This window comes from Amia ocellicauda, chromosome 5 (assembly GCF_036373705.1).
Source record: "Amia ocellicauda isolate fAmiCal2 chromosome 5, fAmiCal2.hap1, whole genome shotgun sequence".
In the NCBI taxonomy this organism is placed as follows: Eukaryota; Metazoa; Chordata; class Actinopteri; order Amiiformes; family Amiidae; genus Amia; species Amia ocellicauda.
In genome coordinates this window covers 32,979,150-32,994,226 of record NC_089854.1, presented here as the reverse complement: position 1 = coordinate 32,994,226, position 15,077 = coordinate 32,979,150, and the positions used below count along the sequence as shown (strand labels likewise).

The window sequence follows — 15,077 nt, the reverse complement described above, 5'->3', positions numbered from 1 at the left end:
TGGATGGAACAAATGGTGTGATAGCCTTGAAAGAAACCAAAGCAAGAGTAAATATTTAAATTATATAGGTGATATGTTCTCTGCAATAAAAACATGCTTCAGATGGAATTTGATCAGTCAAATCTGATTGTTCTAATACAGATTATTTAATATTTTTTATCATTGAGGAAGAGGTTAAAATACTATTTATGGATATATACATTTTTTTGTAATTCTATTCAACACCCTCATATTTTGATTTATTTTATTGTCTTTTAATGTTTCATGTAATGCAGTGACTTGGGCAAAGAAACACACCTACAGGTATTTTTTATATATACTCTCGAAAATGAAACCAATTAAAAAAAAAAAAACTTTTAGACATCAGACTCGGTATATAATTAGGCCATGCTAATAGTCTTTGTAAGACGTTGCATGTGGTATATGAATGACTCAATGCAACAACAAAACGAGAGAGAACGAGAGGATTAAGCAGTTTCTTACGTTTAAAAAAGTGATGTGCATGCTTATTTTAGAGTTAAATAGTTTAAAACAAATATTTGCTCTTGGGTAAAGTTCGCCTATTAAGGGAAAATACGGGAATTACTCAAGCTTTGTATTTAAAATGGCAGATTACAGAAGATAACCGAATGAATGAGACCATGAAACTTCATGAATAAGTAATATTCCCTCCCCCTCTGAGAGAAAAAAACATCCCGGAAAGAGGCTCTGGGGGAGGGGCGGACCGAAGTGAGTCACCGAGAGCAGACAGCTGAACCCGGGAGAGGGCAGCAGGAAATATCGAGGCTGCCTCTTTGGAAGGTAGAGGCTGGTAAACACCGGGGAATATTTGCAGGAGGAAGTGGCGACTTGGACACTGGAAAGTGGTTTTAGGCTGGGGACGCGGAAGAAGCCTGCGAGAACGCAGTGCCTTGAAGTGCAACGGAAAGACGGGTAGACCTGGGACAGGCGGCCGCGGTGCAGGTGAGTGCGCTGGGCCCCGGTAGGAGTGTCGCCACAGGTGAACCTATGGTCGGAATGCGGGGGGGTCGAAAGGTGCTTTCCGGAACAGACCGATAGCACTGAGAAAACCGGCAGGGGGTTCAGTCCTGTAACCGCTGAACAGGTAGCGGTGTACGCTGATAAATATCCGGTACAGCTAGGCGAAGAGACTGGTAACTACAGTGAGAAGCGCCCAGTTCCACCTGCGACTCTTCAGCTGAAGTCAGCCGAGGCAGCAGGTAGGACACGGCTAGAGCCGGTGGAGAACATGGGCTCCACACTTTCAAACGCACTTGGGCGTACCATAACTAACGACAAACTTGTGGAGTGATTAGTTACCACAACTTCAACATACGACAAAGGACGTTGATTTGGGTAAACATGTAAAGAAAACAACTCTGTTTTAAACCCACATGTTGTCGCGTTGATCCAGTGCTCATTTAAAACGTTGATGTGGTGCGAGTTTCTTTTGCAAATGCGAGCTGGAAGTCGGAGAGACGTCAATATGGAAGGATAACAGCGCCGAAAACAAGCAGGAGAGGCGCGTCCCTGGCGCAGGTGGTTTGGCGATGCACACGTTAGGGGACACAGCCCACACAATCACCCGGGCTCTGCTTTGCACGGCCGCTTTGTCTTGGCCAGGCTGTCGCTCCGTGGCATTGCGGGCGACCCGGGCTGCTGGCGGCCTCCCGGGTGTCCACCTGCTCTGGGGGGCGAGTTGCGTGTGATCGCGGTGGAGAGGCCGGGCGACGGCGCATCTGCCCCCACGTGTATTGTGCGCCGGGCGGGCTGTGGCCGTGTGATCCCAGCGGCCGCCACACCATCAAAACAACGCGGCTACCGGATGGGTCCCTAAGAGCCGAGTCAACGTGCGCAAGCAGAGCTCAGCTGATCTCCCACAACACTTTTCGGCAGCGTAGGAGATGCCCTGCTCTTTTTAAAAACTGAACTGATGCTTGAACCGAAAGGTAGCAGTTCACACCACACGTATCTGCCCATTGGAAATCTGTAAGAGACCAACCAGTTTTATGACATCACCCACCCCTGGCATTTGCCTAAATGTCAACGGCAGCTTGTAAGCACCTGCAATGGCTCGAACTGCCATGCGAGTCGTATTTCTGTTTTTCAAGCATGTAAACGCAGTGCCAAAGTTGAGGGAATTTGAGCCTGGACACAGTTTTTTTTGTTTTTTATGAACACGAGTATGTGAACTTGGTGTATTCTGAGGCACAGTTAATAGATTTAGACTTAATGTGTGAAATAACATCACACGGTTTACCACAGGAGTAGAACATCAGAGACCGTTGTCATTCTGAAAAAGTCTACATGAAAAACACATCTTGGCACAAGTCTGGAAAAAGTTCACTCTCCTCATGCATGTTTTTGAGAGATGTTACTGCCCCTTGAAAGTCTTCCATCAACAAGATTTGTCTTTCGTCATACCTTTTTATTAAACGATTTATTCATTAATTGTGAACAAACTAAAACTTTTTCACATCAGTCTGGTCTACTGTTTGTGTAATCCCTGTAATCTTGTCTAATGAACCTTTACAGTGGTCTGGATTTCTGGCGGATGGCATTTTTAAAACGTTTGGGCAGCATTTACGGATACATTATTTTTATGTGCGTTATGGTCTGTAATTATTTGGTTTTGTGATGCAGGAAATGTTTGCACAATAAGTGCATTATTTGTAGAGGTTTTTCACACTGATATAATGCTCAGGAGCTCAGCAATATCAGTTTAACCTTTTTTTTCTTAGTATAATTCTCAGGCCTTTGGGTAAGTCATATCTACATGAGGTGGCTTTGGATTGTGTTGCTGGGATTGTGCTGGACAGAATGCTTGGGATTCATATCCAGAAAGCATATGGTTTCCAAACCAGTTGAGTTGTTCTGGAACTGACTAGTTCTATCAAGTGTTCCTGGTCAGTTAATCTCATTGGTAGTTGCATATCAAAGCAAGTTTCAGAGTTGGGTTTTTCAGGCTTACTTAGAAATGTTTGTTCACACTGATCTGTCTTTTATGTCAGTTTTGCGAAAGCCAGATCCTTAAGAAAATGTGCATTTGTGTGTAATGGACTGTACTGAAGTAGAATAAATGAGCACAATTTCCATGGAGTTAAGAAGTTGGCATTCAGATTAGAAAGCAGAAATCTCACTAGGACTGTGGTGCGCTCGGGGCCTTGGGGGCTTTCAGTGTCCAATGTAATAGTTAAATTTGGGTTTACATAAGAAAAGATGCACCAAGCTGTCTCCTTTAACACCAGTGAGGGATGCACTGAAATCTGACGAGTAGAAGGGCCAGCCCAGATTTGTCTGTGGAACCAGATTCTTTCTTCCGATAAGCAAAACTCCAGTGAATGGTGGTATGCTTCCCATGCATTTCAAAACTGCGGAAGTTCTAGAATTTGTGGAAAAGCCACAGCTTCGTGTTTCGCTCGGAATAAAGAAATGCAATGAATTTACTCCACTCACTGGCACAGTTTTTCAGAACACCTGGCCCTGAGGCTGAGGGAATTTGGTTCTCTTCTACATGCAGAACACCAGTATGTTTATAACTCACGTGGTTGAGTGACATTATCTGGAGCAGAACTAGACTACATCTCTCCTGTATGGGGGAAGTTTACAGAACTAAACGGGAAGCTGAAGAGAGCTGTGTGACGTGCTCTTTTTTGATCCCGCTTAGTTGATGCGCACAATGTTCATTACCATCATTAGTGTATGAAATGCAGGATAATGATAAATCATGTCATAAATGAGAATCGGTGCTTACTGCCACTGCGCACTTGTGGGAACCTGTTTTGAAACCTGCGTCTGACTGTAATCTAAACCATTTGATTCTTGGCATAGTGAACTGCACTTCAGTTCCTTATGCTGATTTAGTGTGCACTTGAGCAACACCTGCTGATTTGTATGATAAATTGCTATTGTAATGCGTAGCAGGAAACTGATGGGTTCAGATACTCTGCCTTAAAATAATGAATGACCTTCTATCAAGTCCTGTCACTCATGAATGGAATATCCAATCTGTTCTGGTGGTCTTGTGTTGGCCAGGGTGTCCCTGGCTGGTGGCACAGCTGGTCCTCCAGTGGCTTACCAGGCACCTGTGAGCTCTGCAGTGTCATCACTGAGAGCTGCATTAGCACTTCCCACAATGCCGTAGCCTTGCTGTGTGAGAAGGAGCGGATGGCTGCAGAGCACAAACTTGTAAGCAATTTCCATCTGGCCTCTTGTTGACAAATGTGGAAGACCGCTTACAACAACAACAACACAGATCTTAAAGATATGATGCTTTTGAACCACTCACTACTTCTCAAAATCAATATTAATGTTACAAAGTGAACTCGTACTAACAAGGAGCAATGGAGTGGACCTGGTGTTGATCGCAATAGTGTGATGTGTGAATCATTTAATTGATCAAATACAGGTAAGCTACAGTCCAGTTAACACCATGGTCATGCTTAAAAAGATTAACCAAGTGCATTATGCCCTGCAGGCAATTTTTTGACTAATGACCATAACAATATATGGCTATGGTGTACCTGTTTATAATGCTTTTATATTGTTATATTTTTATATTGTTGTAATTCTGCAGCCTGATTTTATAGCTCCAGGTATGGTATGAGTTGAAGTTTTGTGATCCCTTGACTTCTGCTAGCTCAAGCTAAGTGGCATGCAGAGTTCTCCGTGTGCTGCACTGGAATGTTTCTTTCATATTTATCATGGCACCTCCTTACAGGGCTCATAGCAGTGCTGGTCTTAGTGATTCGTACTCTTGACCCTTGAGAGCAGCTGCTTGCACATATTGGCCAATGTCATGGGAGTCAACATCCAAGAAACCTCTTCACCTGCCAGTCACACAATTTCTACACAGAGTTCCACTAACTTAAGTTAACTGTTTACATGACATGACTTTGAAAATGATTTTGTCTGTATACATGACCTGCCATTATAGTTCACATAACTTCAGATGGCTTACAGGACATGCATTAGTTAGTTTTTCTGTGCTTTCCTGAAAACACTCGTTCAAAAACCTTCTGAATTCTCCTGCACATGCACCTTCACATGATTCATATCATTGGGTATAGAATAGAGACTTGGGGAGCCATAGCAGTAGCAAGGCAAACAGTGGTTTAGAAACTGGCCATGATTTTTCATGATCAGCCACTAAAATCCCACAAATTCTCCTGCTTTTGCTCTGGCCAGCTCTTTCTCTCTGGCTGTTCAATGTTCTGGTTAGGTTCAATGACATATTGTACCCATGGCTAACTATACACACCAGTCCATGTCTATTCATAATAGTCCCTAACTCAAAAGGAAGCCAGAGACTGTGAGAACAGCGATACAAATTGTAATCCTGACCTGTACTGTAATTAGAGAGAGTGATATGTTTTCCTATAAATGTTGGCTTATCCTTTGCGGACTCCTGATGGGATTGTGCCAAATATGATGTATGTTTTGCATGTGTGAGCCTTTGGTAATTAAGTCCAAAGTGTCCGTGGGAACCTCCAGAGTTTCACTAGACCACAGCTTTGCAGTGTTTTAAGACCAATCGCTTACATAATATTTTTTGGGAAAAGTAAGAAATGCAGTCAGCGAAACACTCCGCTTTCGATTGTGATCCTCCCAGCTTTGAAAATAAACCACTGAGTTGTTCTTTAAGATAAAATAATGTGTATGTATGTCATTCAGTGTGAAGTTGGCAGCATTTTCGAGTTCCTCGGGAGAGCTTTAGGACAGCAATCGAAGTGTATGTGCCAGTGATATTGTCTCCAAGCCTGCACTGCTTCGTTGACTGTGGTCTGGGCTGGTCAGACTGGTTTTCTCTGTGTATCTGTGTGACTGAGCTCTTTAACTCTTCAAAAGCTTGGCAGTTCTCAGGGGAAATTTGCAGCCAAGCTCCCTGTAGAGTTTCATAGTCGGAATACTTCAAATACCATACGTTTCTTGCAGAACACAGAAATGCAAACGCAACTAAATCAAAAAGTTACTTTATGTCCTTAATGTTCCTTCCAGTCAGACAGTCCTGTTGTTTCAGGAGACTCCAATTCCTTGGAGTTTTGAAAGGCAAGTAATTTAGTTTTGCTGCTCTGTGTCTGGTGTCTCCCCCCTCCTTGTTCTATTAATTTGAGACTTAGATTGCATAATTTTGTGTCCAAGATCTCTCCTAGCAAACCAGGGATGGCAGACTTGTTTTGAGGGTGAGGCTCATGAAAAATTTGATCTGAGGTTTAGTACTGTATTTGTGTGTTTGGGGGGGTGGGTATCCTGGGAGCAGAGTGGGCGTCAGTGTTGTATAATTAAAGCTGGTAAAAGTTCAGTTACAGGTCAGCTGAGGAATGTGAAGGAGGTGGGTACTTAATGTCTGCAGCACATCCTTCTGCTGAGTTTATTTTGTATGCTTTTTTGAAATCTAGGATGTCATCGGCACATCAGGCTGCAATATCGTCAGTGTAAACACTGACGCACAGGTATTCGGTGATGTAAGCTGACCCTGGATTTCTGTCCTTGCCATTTAAAGAAAGGATTATTTTTTTTGAAGTGCAAGCCTTCAATTTTGGTTTCTTGGCATTGTGTGTGTGTGTGTGTGTGTGTGTGTGTGTGTGTGTGTGTGTGTGTGTGTGTGTGTGTGTGTGTGTGTGTGTGTGTGTGTGTGTGTGTCAGAAATTATCCAAAGTAGATTTTGTGAAATTTTGCAGTTCCAAGTCTGTGTGCGTTTTGTTTGCACTGCAGTGTTTCAAAGTCCATTGACACTGTGATACCATGGAGGCACCGCTATACTGTATTGAAGACGTGCTGTTTGGAGAGATTCAGAGAATTGAGTTATTATGGCACACTGTTGGAGGCACATTGCTCCAATGATTCTGGCATGTCGCATTCCCACTATATTAGTAAAGTGACTGTAATGAAACAAAATGTTCAGATCTGACTTGAGACTTCAACCCATCCACCAATTACATTTTCCAATTCCAATTAATGTTTTATTTTTTTAGATTGACATGCGTTTTTTGTTTTGGTCCAGACCTTCACAATACACAGTTGTTCTTTTATACATCAGTCTGCAAAATGTTGTGAGCCAATTGCTTCTGTGGATTGGATTTCTGAAACCCCAAGTACAGTTAGATGGAAAAATATTACAAGAGGCACACAAATTACAGATTGTTTCCTCCTTTTTTTGTTGTTCTTAAATGCACCACATGCAGTTACAGTCGAAGCCCAGTCAACCAAACCCCTTTCATCTGAACTACCACATTAACCAGATTTGCAAGTGACATATTACAAGTGGCAGACAAATGCAAAAGGAAAGTGATAATTACGGAACAGCTGTAATATGGTGACTAATTTGTTTGTTTTCAATATATTTAGCATATAGGCAAAGAGAGTGGGGGGTGGAATACAGGCCCTATATATATTTTTCTGTAGAAAAGTTTTACATTTAATAAAGAAAATGGGGTAAGAGCTGAAAACAGTGTAAGAACATTAAAGCAAAATTGGAATGAACAAATGTATTAGTGGAACTGTAGTTTTTATTTTTATTTTGAAAATGCAATTGTACAAACAAGTTATTGATACGTCAGAGAGAGCCTAATTTATTAATGTTGATTTAAGTTAGTGATATAGGCTAAATGCTGTTGAAAGTGTTTTGAGCATTAAGGTTTTGAGATATTTAAATAAATATTTTGAGGGTCTGTGCATTTATTGGTGTTTGTTGCTTTGATTTTTGATATATGCCAAAAGGTGTTTATTTAAAAGCTGATGACAAATGAATATAAAAAAACTATTTCAAAATGCTTGTGGAGTTGTTAGAAGAGCTGCATAATTAATGTTCACTACGGATTTTCTACAATTTGCTAAAGGAAAGGTATGCTTGAAAAATAGTGAATACATGCATCCAGTTTTGTGTTTGGAGGCCTGTGTCCTTGTTTAGGTTTGCCTGCTGTTGTAAGGTCACAATCTTCTCTACTCTGCTAAGACAATCCATATATTTTGGCCAGGACCTTGTGTCACATTGCGGTATGTCTTACAAGTTTTCCACATTTAATAAAAGAATGAAATGAGTGGAAAAAGATGCATGCTGTGTATAATTATAAGATATGAATGATGAATCGACTTTGGGTGGTAGCCATTCATGCTGTGCATCACATTTTCCGCACCGCATCGGATCTTGAATGCCTTGCCAAGCGTTCAAAAAACGTGGCCTGTTCCCTGTGTGCACTGCAGCCCAACAGATAGAGCAACACTGATGGGCACAGAAGCGTCCCGAGAGAGAGGAAAAGTGGACAGTGCCACGGAAAAGGCGTCTTTCAAGACTCAGAAGTGCAGAGTGATAGCAGGAAGGCATTGGGCTCCAGATCAGCCTCTCTTTCTCAGAGTCCCAAGTCCACAACATTTTGATTAAATCCTGCTTTAATGTCAGTGTGGTATAGCTTTGTTTGTGAACTTTGTCTTAATCTTCAACTTGGAAGGCATATCCTCGTCCAAGACTCGAATGGCTTCTTTCCTCTCTCGCTCCCCCAAATATTTGCCTCTTTACAGTATTTGCAAAACCACTTAATTGCTACGTGCTTTGCCTTTCTATCTGATTCAGTTTCGTATGACTGAAATCCATACACACAGGAGACAGAACTATGACTCTGGTCTGCCTCTTGCCCACTACACAGAATGTGGTGGCGTGTCCTCATCTTGGTTAATCTTTTGCTTATTTTTCCATAGTTTTATCCTCCCCCCCCCCCTTTTTTTTTTTTTCCTTCCCTTTTCCTGTTTGTAATCTAAATTCTCAGAAATGTGTTGCCCACAAGTAGTGAAAGCCCTTGAATCTGGGTAGAAGTGGGCACAGTGCCAGCAAGGCACCATGGGAACTTCCAGTTACACATTCCCCAAGCCAAACTCAACCTTGACCCTCAGAATTTGGGAGCCTCCTTCGTTCATGTGGGTATTTCAGCCAAGCATTTCCACTGTGAAGTTGGTGTATCCTGAAATCTGCTTTTAAGGGCTGTAACAAAAGCCAAATTTTCACCTTTGAAGGTTCTGAAGCATAAATGAACGAACCACTCCAGGAGTGCTAATTTCCATAAATTACCTGTGATTACATTATTTATTCAACTTATAATTACCAGTGCAAAGTAGCGTTTGTAAACTCAATATATTAAATGATCAAGGATTAGTTTAAAAACATAACTTATTTAAACCGGTTGTATTAAATAGAAATCCAAACTGTATGCAATTATGAAAACACAAACAAAACGCAAGCATCTCATCCAAAGCACACATTCATAGAAATTTAAATTAAATACATTTTTTTTTAGCCACAAATGATCAAAATATACACTGGCCAAAAAACATAAGTTTAACCCATTATATAATGCCTGAGCTTCATTCCTCCCACTGCAAGGTGGCTATGTAGTCTGCTTAATTAAACCAATTACTGATTCAAAATCTCCCGATTCCTTTAATCCTATGAATTAATCATTCTAATGGCAGCAACTATAGACATTTGAGTCATGCATCCCTTTATTACTAATGGGTCTTATTCAATATTATTTCTCGAATATGTGAATGTTTCAGTTTATGCTCTAAGCAGATTCTGGGTGGTGCTGTATACCTTCCATTTATTAATGATCAATGTGACTGTGCTCCAAAAGATATTCAGCTCCTTTTTAATATTTTTATACCCCTATCCTGATGTGTGCCTTTCCATAATGTTATTCCACAGTTGTTTTGGAAGCACCTTGGTCTTCATGGTAGTATCTTTACTTTGAATGCATTGCCCTACTGTGGCACCTCATAGACATCATGTATTTAATCTGAAATCATGTGAACCACTTGTATTGCATATAGAGGGACTCCATTCAACTTACTATGTGAATTTTCAAGGCAGTTGGTTGCACCTGAGCTTATTTTAGGAGTGTCAAAGCAAAGGGGGTGCATTCTTATTGTCAATAGTGTAGAATTTAAAGCAAGGGCAGTAATGTTCAGACTGTACAATGCACTAGTTAGAGCTCATCTGGGATACTGTGTACAGTTCTGGGCTCCACACTTCAAGAAAGATATCGCTGCTCTAGAGGCAGTTCAGAGGAGAGCAACCAGACTTATTCCAGGTCTGAAGGGAATGTCCTACTGAGAGACTGAGGGAACTGAACCTTTTCACCCTGGAACAGAGGAGACTACAAGGGGACTTGATTCAAGTCTTCAAAATCATGAAAGGCATCAACCACATCAAACCAGAGGAGCTTTTCCAGATCAGCAGGGACATAAATAGAAATCGGGCTTCAAGACAGAAAACAGGAGACACTTCTTCACAGAGAGTTGTCACAATCTGGAACAAACTCCCCAGTGATGTGGTTGAAGCTGAAATTTTGTGAACATTTCAAAAATAGACTGGATATGATCCTTGGATTACTAAGTTATTATTGGACACCAAACGAGCATGATGAGTTGACTGGCCTCCTCTTTTTTGTAAACTTTATTTTCTTTCTTATTTAGTGAACACTATTCTTGATCTTTTAATTGATTTGGATTTTCACCCCCCACATTGAAAGTGTGGAGTAGGTTGTGTAAATCAAAGGGGAAAAAAAATCAATTTGAATGCTTCACAATTTCAGGTTGTAACACCCACATGCAGTGCCTTTTGTATTGTATTTAAAGACATTACACAAGACCTATTAGAAATAAAGGTATACATGACTAAATAATTAGCCTCTGCTGCCCCTTAAATAAAGTACCAATGAACCTTAATAGAATGACTAATTGAGAGGATGAAAGGAATTGAGGTTAATCAAAAAGTGGTTTAATTATTCGTATTATGCTTGTTGACTGACACACGACTGGCATCTGGTATTAACCTGATTTTAACAAAACAAATGGTAATACAAAATAAAAAACAGAACAGGTCCTTCATAACTTTTCAACCCAGCATGTAGTAGGCAAATATTACTGGGCCCAGTCTTGCCATCACACAACTGGTATTTACCATAGGCCAATCACGGTGGCCAGTGAGAGCAAATAACTGAGCCACGATCCCTTAGTCACACTGCAACAGAAGCAACTGAGCTTAACTTCTTAAGGACAAGCTGTTTTACACTTTGCTTGCCCTGATTAAAAGGGGCCTGGCCATCTGCATAGTAATTGAGATCACCCAAATGACTTTATCACATGTAAAACCTTCTGCTCATGGGTAAATATACATCCTTGACTGGGGCGCACAGCCACAGTGAGACTTAACCCTACAATCTATCCTGTCTTAGAACTTGTCCTGCAAGGAACCCATTTATCTTGTGTAGTACTGTGGGTAGTCATATTTTCTGCTCTCGATTACTTGGCAATCAGATTTCTTCTGTCCCTGTCCAGCCCTTGATTAGGCTTGGGCGTACCTGGGAAGCTGCCCAACACGAGGATTTCTTTGACGTAATGGACGCACAGAGATGTCAGAGATGACAGAAGTCACCAGGACACCTGCAGGCCTGGGGCTGCTTCCCCACACACAGTGGAATTGTGGACAGCAAATCTTTGACTGAAATTGTATCTTACAAACATTGAGGCTATAGATCTAACCTTGAACTCTGCTTTAAACCTAACATTTTGGATTTGTTACGGCCTGTGGTCGTGGTGACAAAAAGCATGTTAATGTGCTTTTTTTATGCAATCTAGAGGTGAATGTACAGTTCTAGTTCCTGCTTCCCCTTTTTAAACATTCCCCTTGTCATACTATCCCAATGAGGATAACTGTAAAATGTGTAAAAAGAGTGTAGGGGTAATTCAGAATGCCACAACCATTATTTTTATACTTTTCCTTCACAAAGGCAGTTTTGAGGGAATTTCGCACTCTTGGTTTGTTAAAAACTGCAAAACAAAAGTGCAGGGAGCTGTCTAGGAGATTTATATATTGACATTTATTTTTTGAACCATTGCAATCAAGTGTTAAATGATCTTCAGAAAAACAATAACTATTTAAAGTGGTGGTGAGTGTTATGTAGAATTGAGAACTGTAGCTGTGTTATGTACAGCTTGCAGGACCGGCTTGATAATTCAATTAGTGAATGCATCACTGACTATAACTTTGTAAGTTAAGGACATGAAAACCCTCTCCCTTATGTGAAACTAGATATCCTGTTTGAAGAAACGTCCCTAAACACAGCACTGTTTACTGAGCTGCAGAGTAAGCTCTGCATTATTCCATTGTGGGGCTCTGTTTCTCACTGCCATCAGGCAAGGACAGCATTCTCTGCCATTGTTTGGGGTCTACAGATCTGACTTACAATTCAATCGACTCAATATACCTCAATCTATAAAACAACTCTAGTGTATTGACAGTGGGGGGAGGGCTGGTGTATAGTTTGTTGTTGTAAGACCTGGCCTTCTGCTGAGGAGCCATACACAGTGTTCTGTATATGGTGGTGGTGGCGTCAAAGCAAGTACCAGGTATGGTCAAGCCGGGGCAATTATAATCGCATCTTAAACCTTATGTCATTTATAATTCTACCTCAAATTGTTATGGGAAAAATATCACTAGTTATAATTCAGACTCTCAAAGTGCTGTAATTGTAATTTGAATTACAATTGACCGCGGGTCTGTTAACTTAAATGTGCATTCACACTACTGTACTGTACTGTACTGTACTTGGCATCATCAGAGAATGCATTACCTGTTAAAGAGGTTGAGTCCCATGGGAGAGACTATATCATCTTGCCAGCTTTATTTTTGTCAATCTGTTTTCTGTAATTTGTCTGTCGCTCTGCAGGCAGTGGTTCAGCTCAGTACTTCCTCAGATCAGACCAAAGCCTAAAGAACAATTCAGTATTTTTTACAGTGCAGTGCAAATACATATGGGTGTGTAGCCTATATCTCGCCAACACATGAACTTAAGTTGACCCAGCTGCTGAGTCATCCTTGGAAAACCACAAATAATTTGATTGCATGCTGGCTTTGAACTGACCATTACACAGCATTGCACATCTGGCATGTGATGCTTTGGTCACTGGTCAGCTTCCTTTGACTGTCTGGCATTGTCACTAAGGGCTGGGTCAGGCCGCCACCCTGTTTGTGCTCCAGGGTCTTTGTATGATTGTTTGGTGAGAGAGGTTCCAGAAAAAGTTGTGCTAAATGGGATTATAAATAGATGCAATTAAAAAAAAAAAAAAATGGGATAGGTTTCATATGTGAAAATACAAATAAGTTGAATACTTAAATGTGCTGTGAATCAGAAAATTTGGTTTGATACATTTAACAATAACTCACCATATGTTTAGGAATTTTAATTTGAATCTGCCAAAGTTCTTGACTGATGCTTTTTGATTTAAGATTCTCCCTCAGAACTTTCACTTCCAGCATGTGTTGGGACTAATATAATATTTATTTGTTCCTTTTTAACATTTTTCTCAATTTGTTTAGAAGTAAAATAAAACATTTGTATGGGAGGGGGAGTTAGTCTGACTGCAGGTTATATTACGTTTTTAGATTTTTGACTCACTTTGTGGATTTGAATAATTTTGCTTTAAAACTAAAAAAAAAAAAAAATAAGCTGCTATGCTACCTGTTTATGGAGAGTGTTGCGTTTTGGTTTTGCTAATGTTTGAGATTAAAAGTCATTTTTAATTTAGTAAATTTGTGCTAGAATTTATCCGTGCATAGTGGGGTCATGCAAAGTGTGATTTAGCTGTATCTGTATTTCTAAGGATGTGCTGGGGTTTTCTGGTGACCTGTGCTGAATCTTAATGGACCATTGCAAACTGATGGGTAAACTGAGAAATTATTGCGCGCTCTTCACCTCCGCAGTCTTTTACTATTGCTGCCTATATTATACACTCCAAAACCGTTAATTCCAATTTTTGGAGGGAAGAAATGGTATTGAGCCGAATTAGTAACAAAATTGTCTGCTTTGCTGGTCACAGTGAGGGAAAGAGGTAGATGACTCAACTAATTCTAATTAAACGACACTGGTTTTCACTTGGAGAGCCATTGTCATCATGCGTTAGTCCTACAGCGTGGAATGACTATCTCCACTCACCAAATGCCTGAGCTCTCCAGCGCACTTTGTCCTAGCGTGTTTGTGCTTGCATTCAGTCGGAAGGAAGACTGAGCCAGCCGAAACAGGGGGGGTTCAGGGGAAATGTTCCTGAGAATGCATAGGACGGGTCACGGCTGATGGAGTATCGGTTGGAAGCCTTCAGTGGATCTTTCTTAAGGAGCTACACACCCACATGTCAATGAAGGAGGAATTCAGTGTGGCAAGAGTGCATAACCGCAAGATAGCCTGGCTCCATTCCAGGCTTTATCTCCTCCCCTCTTTGATAGAAAACAAGGACTTAGTATTGGTTTCAAATCAGTTTTTCTAGTTTTGATTTCTGTTGTTGTAGTACAAGGCCCCCAAACCATGGAGCTGCACTAGAGCTGCCCCATGCTTGGCTGGGCTAAAATTAATTTACAAGTTCACAGAGCTGTGGGGTAAAAAGTCATATTGGCCAATAATCCTACTATAACATCCTCTATTATTGTGTGCACTGTGGTTTCTGATTCAATTATTCGCCAAGCTAAGCTGAAAGTTGGAAAAATAATTGGCATGTCACTTTGCCAGAGATTGGGTTGAAGGACTTTGATCTGTCCATTGCTTGAAATTCTTCCTCATGTAACTTCCTCGTGTTTAGGGGGAAGTTTGATCTTTTATTTTATTTTGGTTAAGTTGAACAGCAGAAAGAGAATTGCAAACAAACAAAGCACACAATAGAACATTAATTTCCAATCGGGTTGCTGTACACCGATCTTCGTGACGGACACAATATCTCAAGCATGACCTTTCCAACAGGTTAATCCCTTGGCATGTATTCAGCACACAAGATACTGGAATTCTAGCTTGCTTTGCTGAGTAGAGAACAATAGGCACTTGGGTTAATCCTGTTCTGACCTCCTCACTTTCTCCAATCACTCATCCCCTATCTGGTTGTCCTGTCTGAGTGAAGGGCAAGTGGAGGGTGGGGTGGGGGGGTGACAGCCTACAGCTCTCCCTGCCCAGACTCCCCTGGAATGCGATCTTTCCATTCTACCAACCTGGTGTGATGCTCTGCCTTATCTCAGGAGCTTTCCATCCATTGACGAGACATGC

The 15,077-nt window shown here is 41.1% G+C and overlaps 1 protein-coding gene across 2 annotated transcripts in view; it reads left to right on the top strand.

Moving 5' to 3' along the window:
- The first annotated feature begins 714 nt into the window (after window positions 1-714).
- llgl2 (LLGL scribble cell polarity complex component 2) overlaps window positions 715-15,077 on the top strand; it is a 37,817-nt gene continuing 23,454 nt past the window's right edge. For both annotated transcript variants that reach the window (XM_066704852.1, XM_066704851.1), the window contains exon 1: window positions 715-963. The gene's annotated coding sequence lies outside the window, so the exon portion shown is untranslated. The remainder of the gene's footprint in view (window positions 964-15,077) is intronic.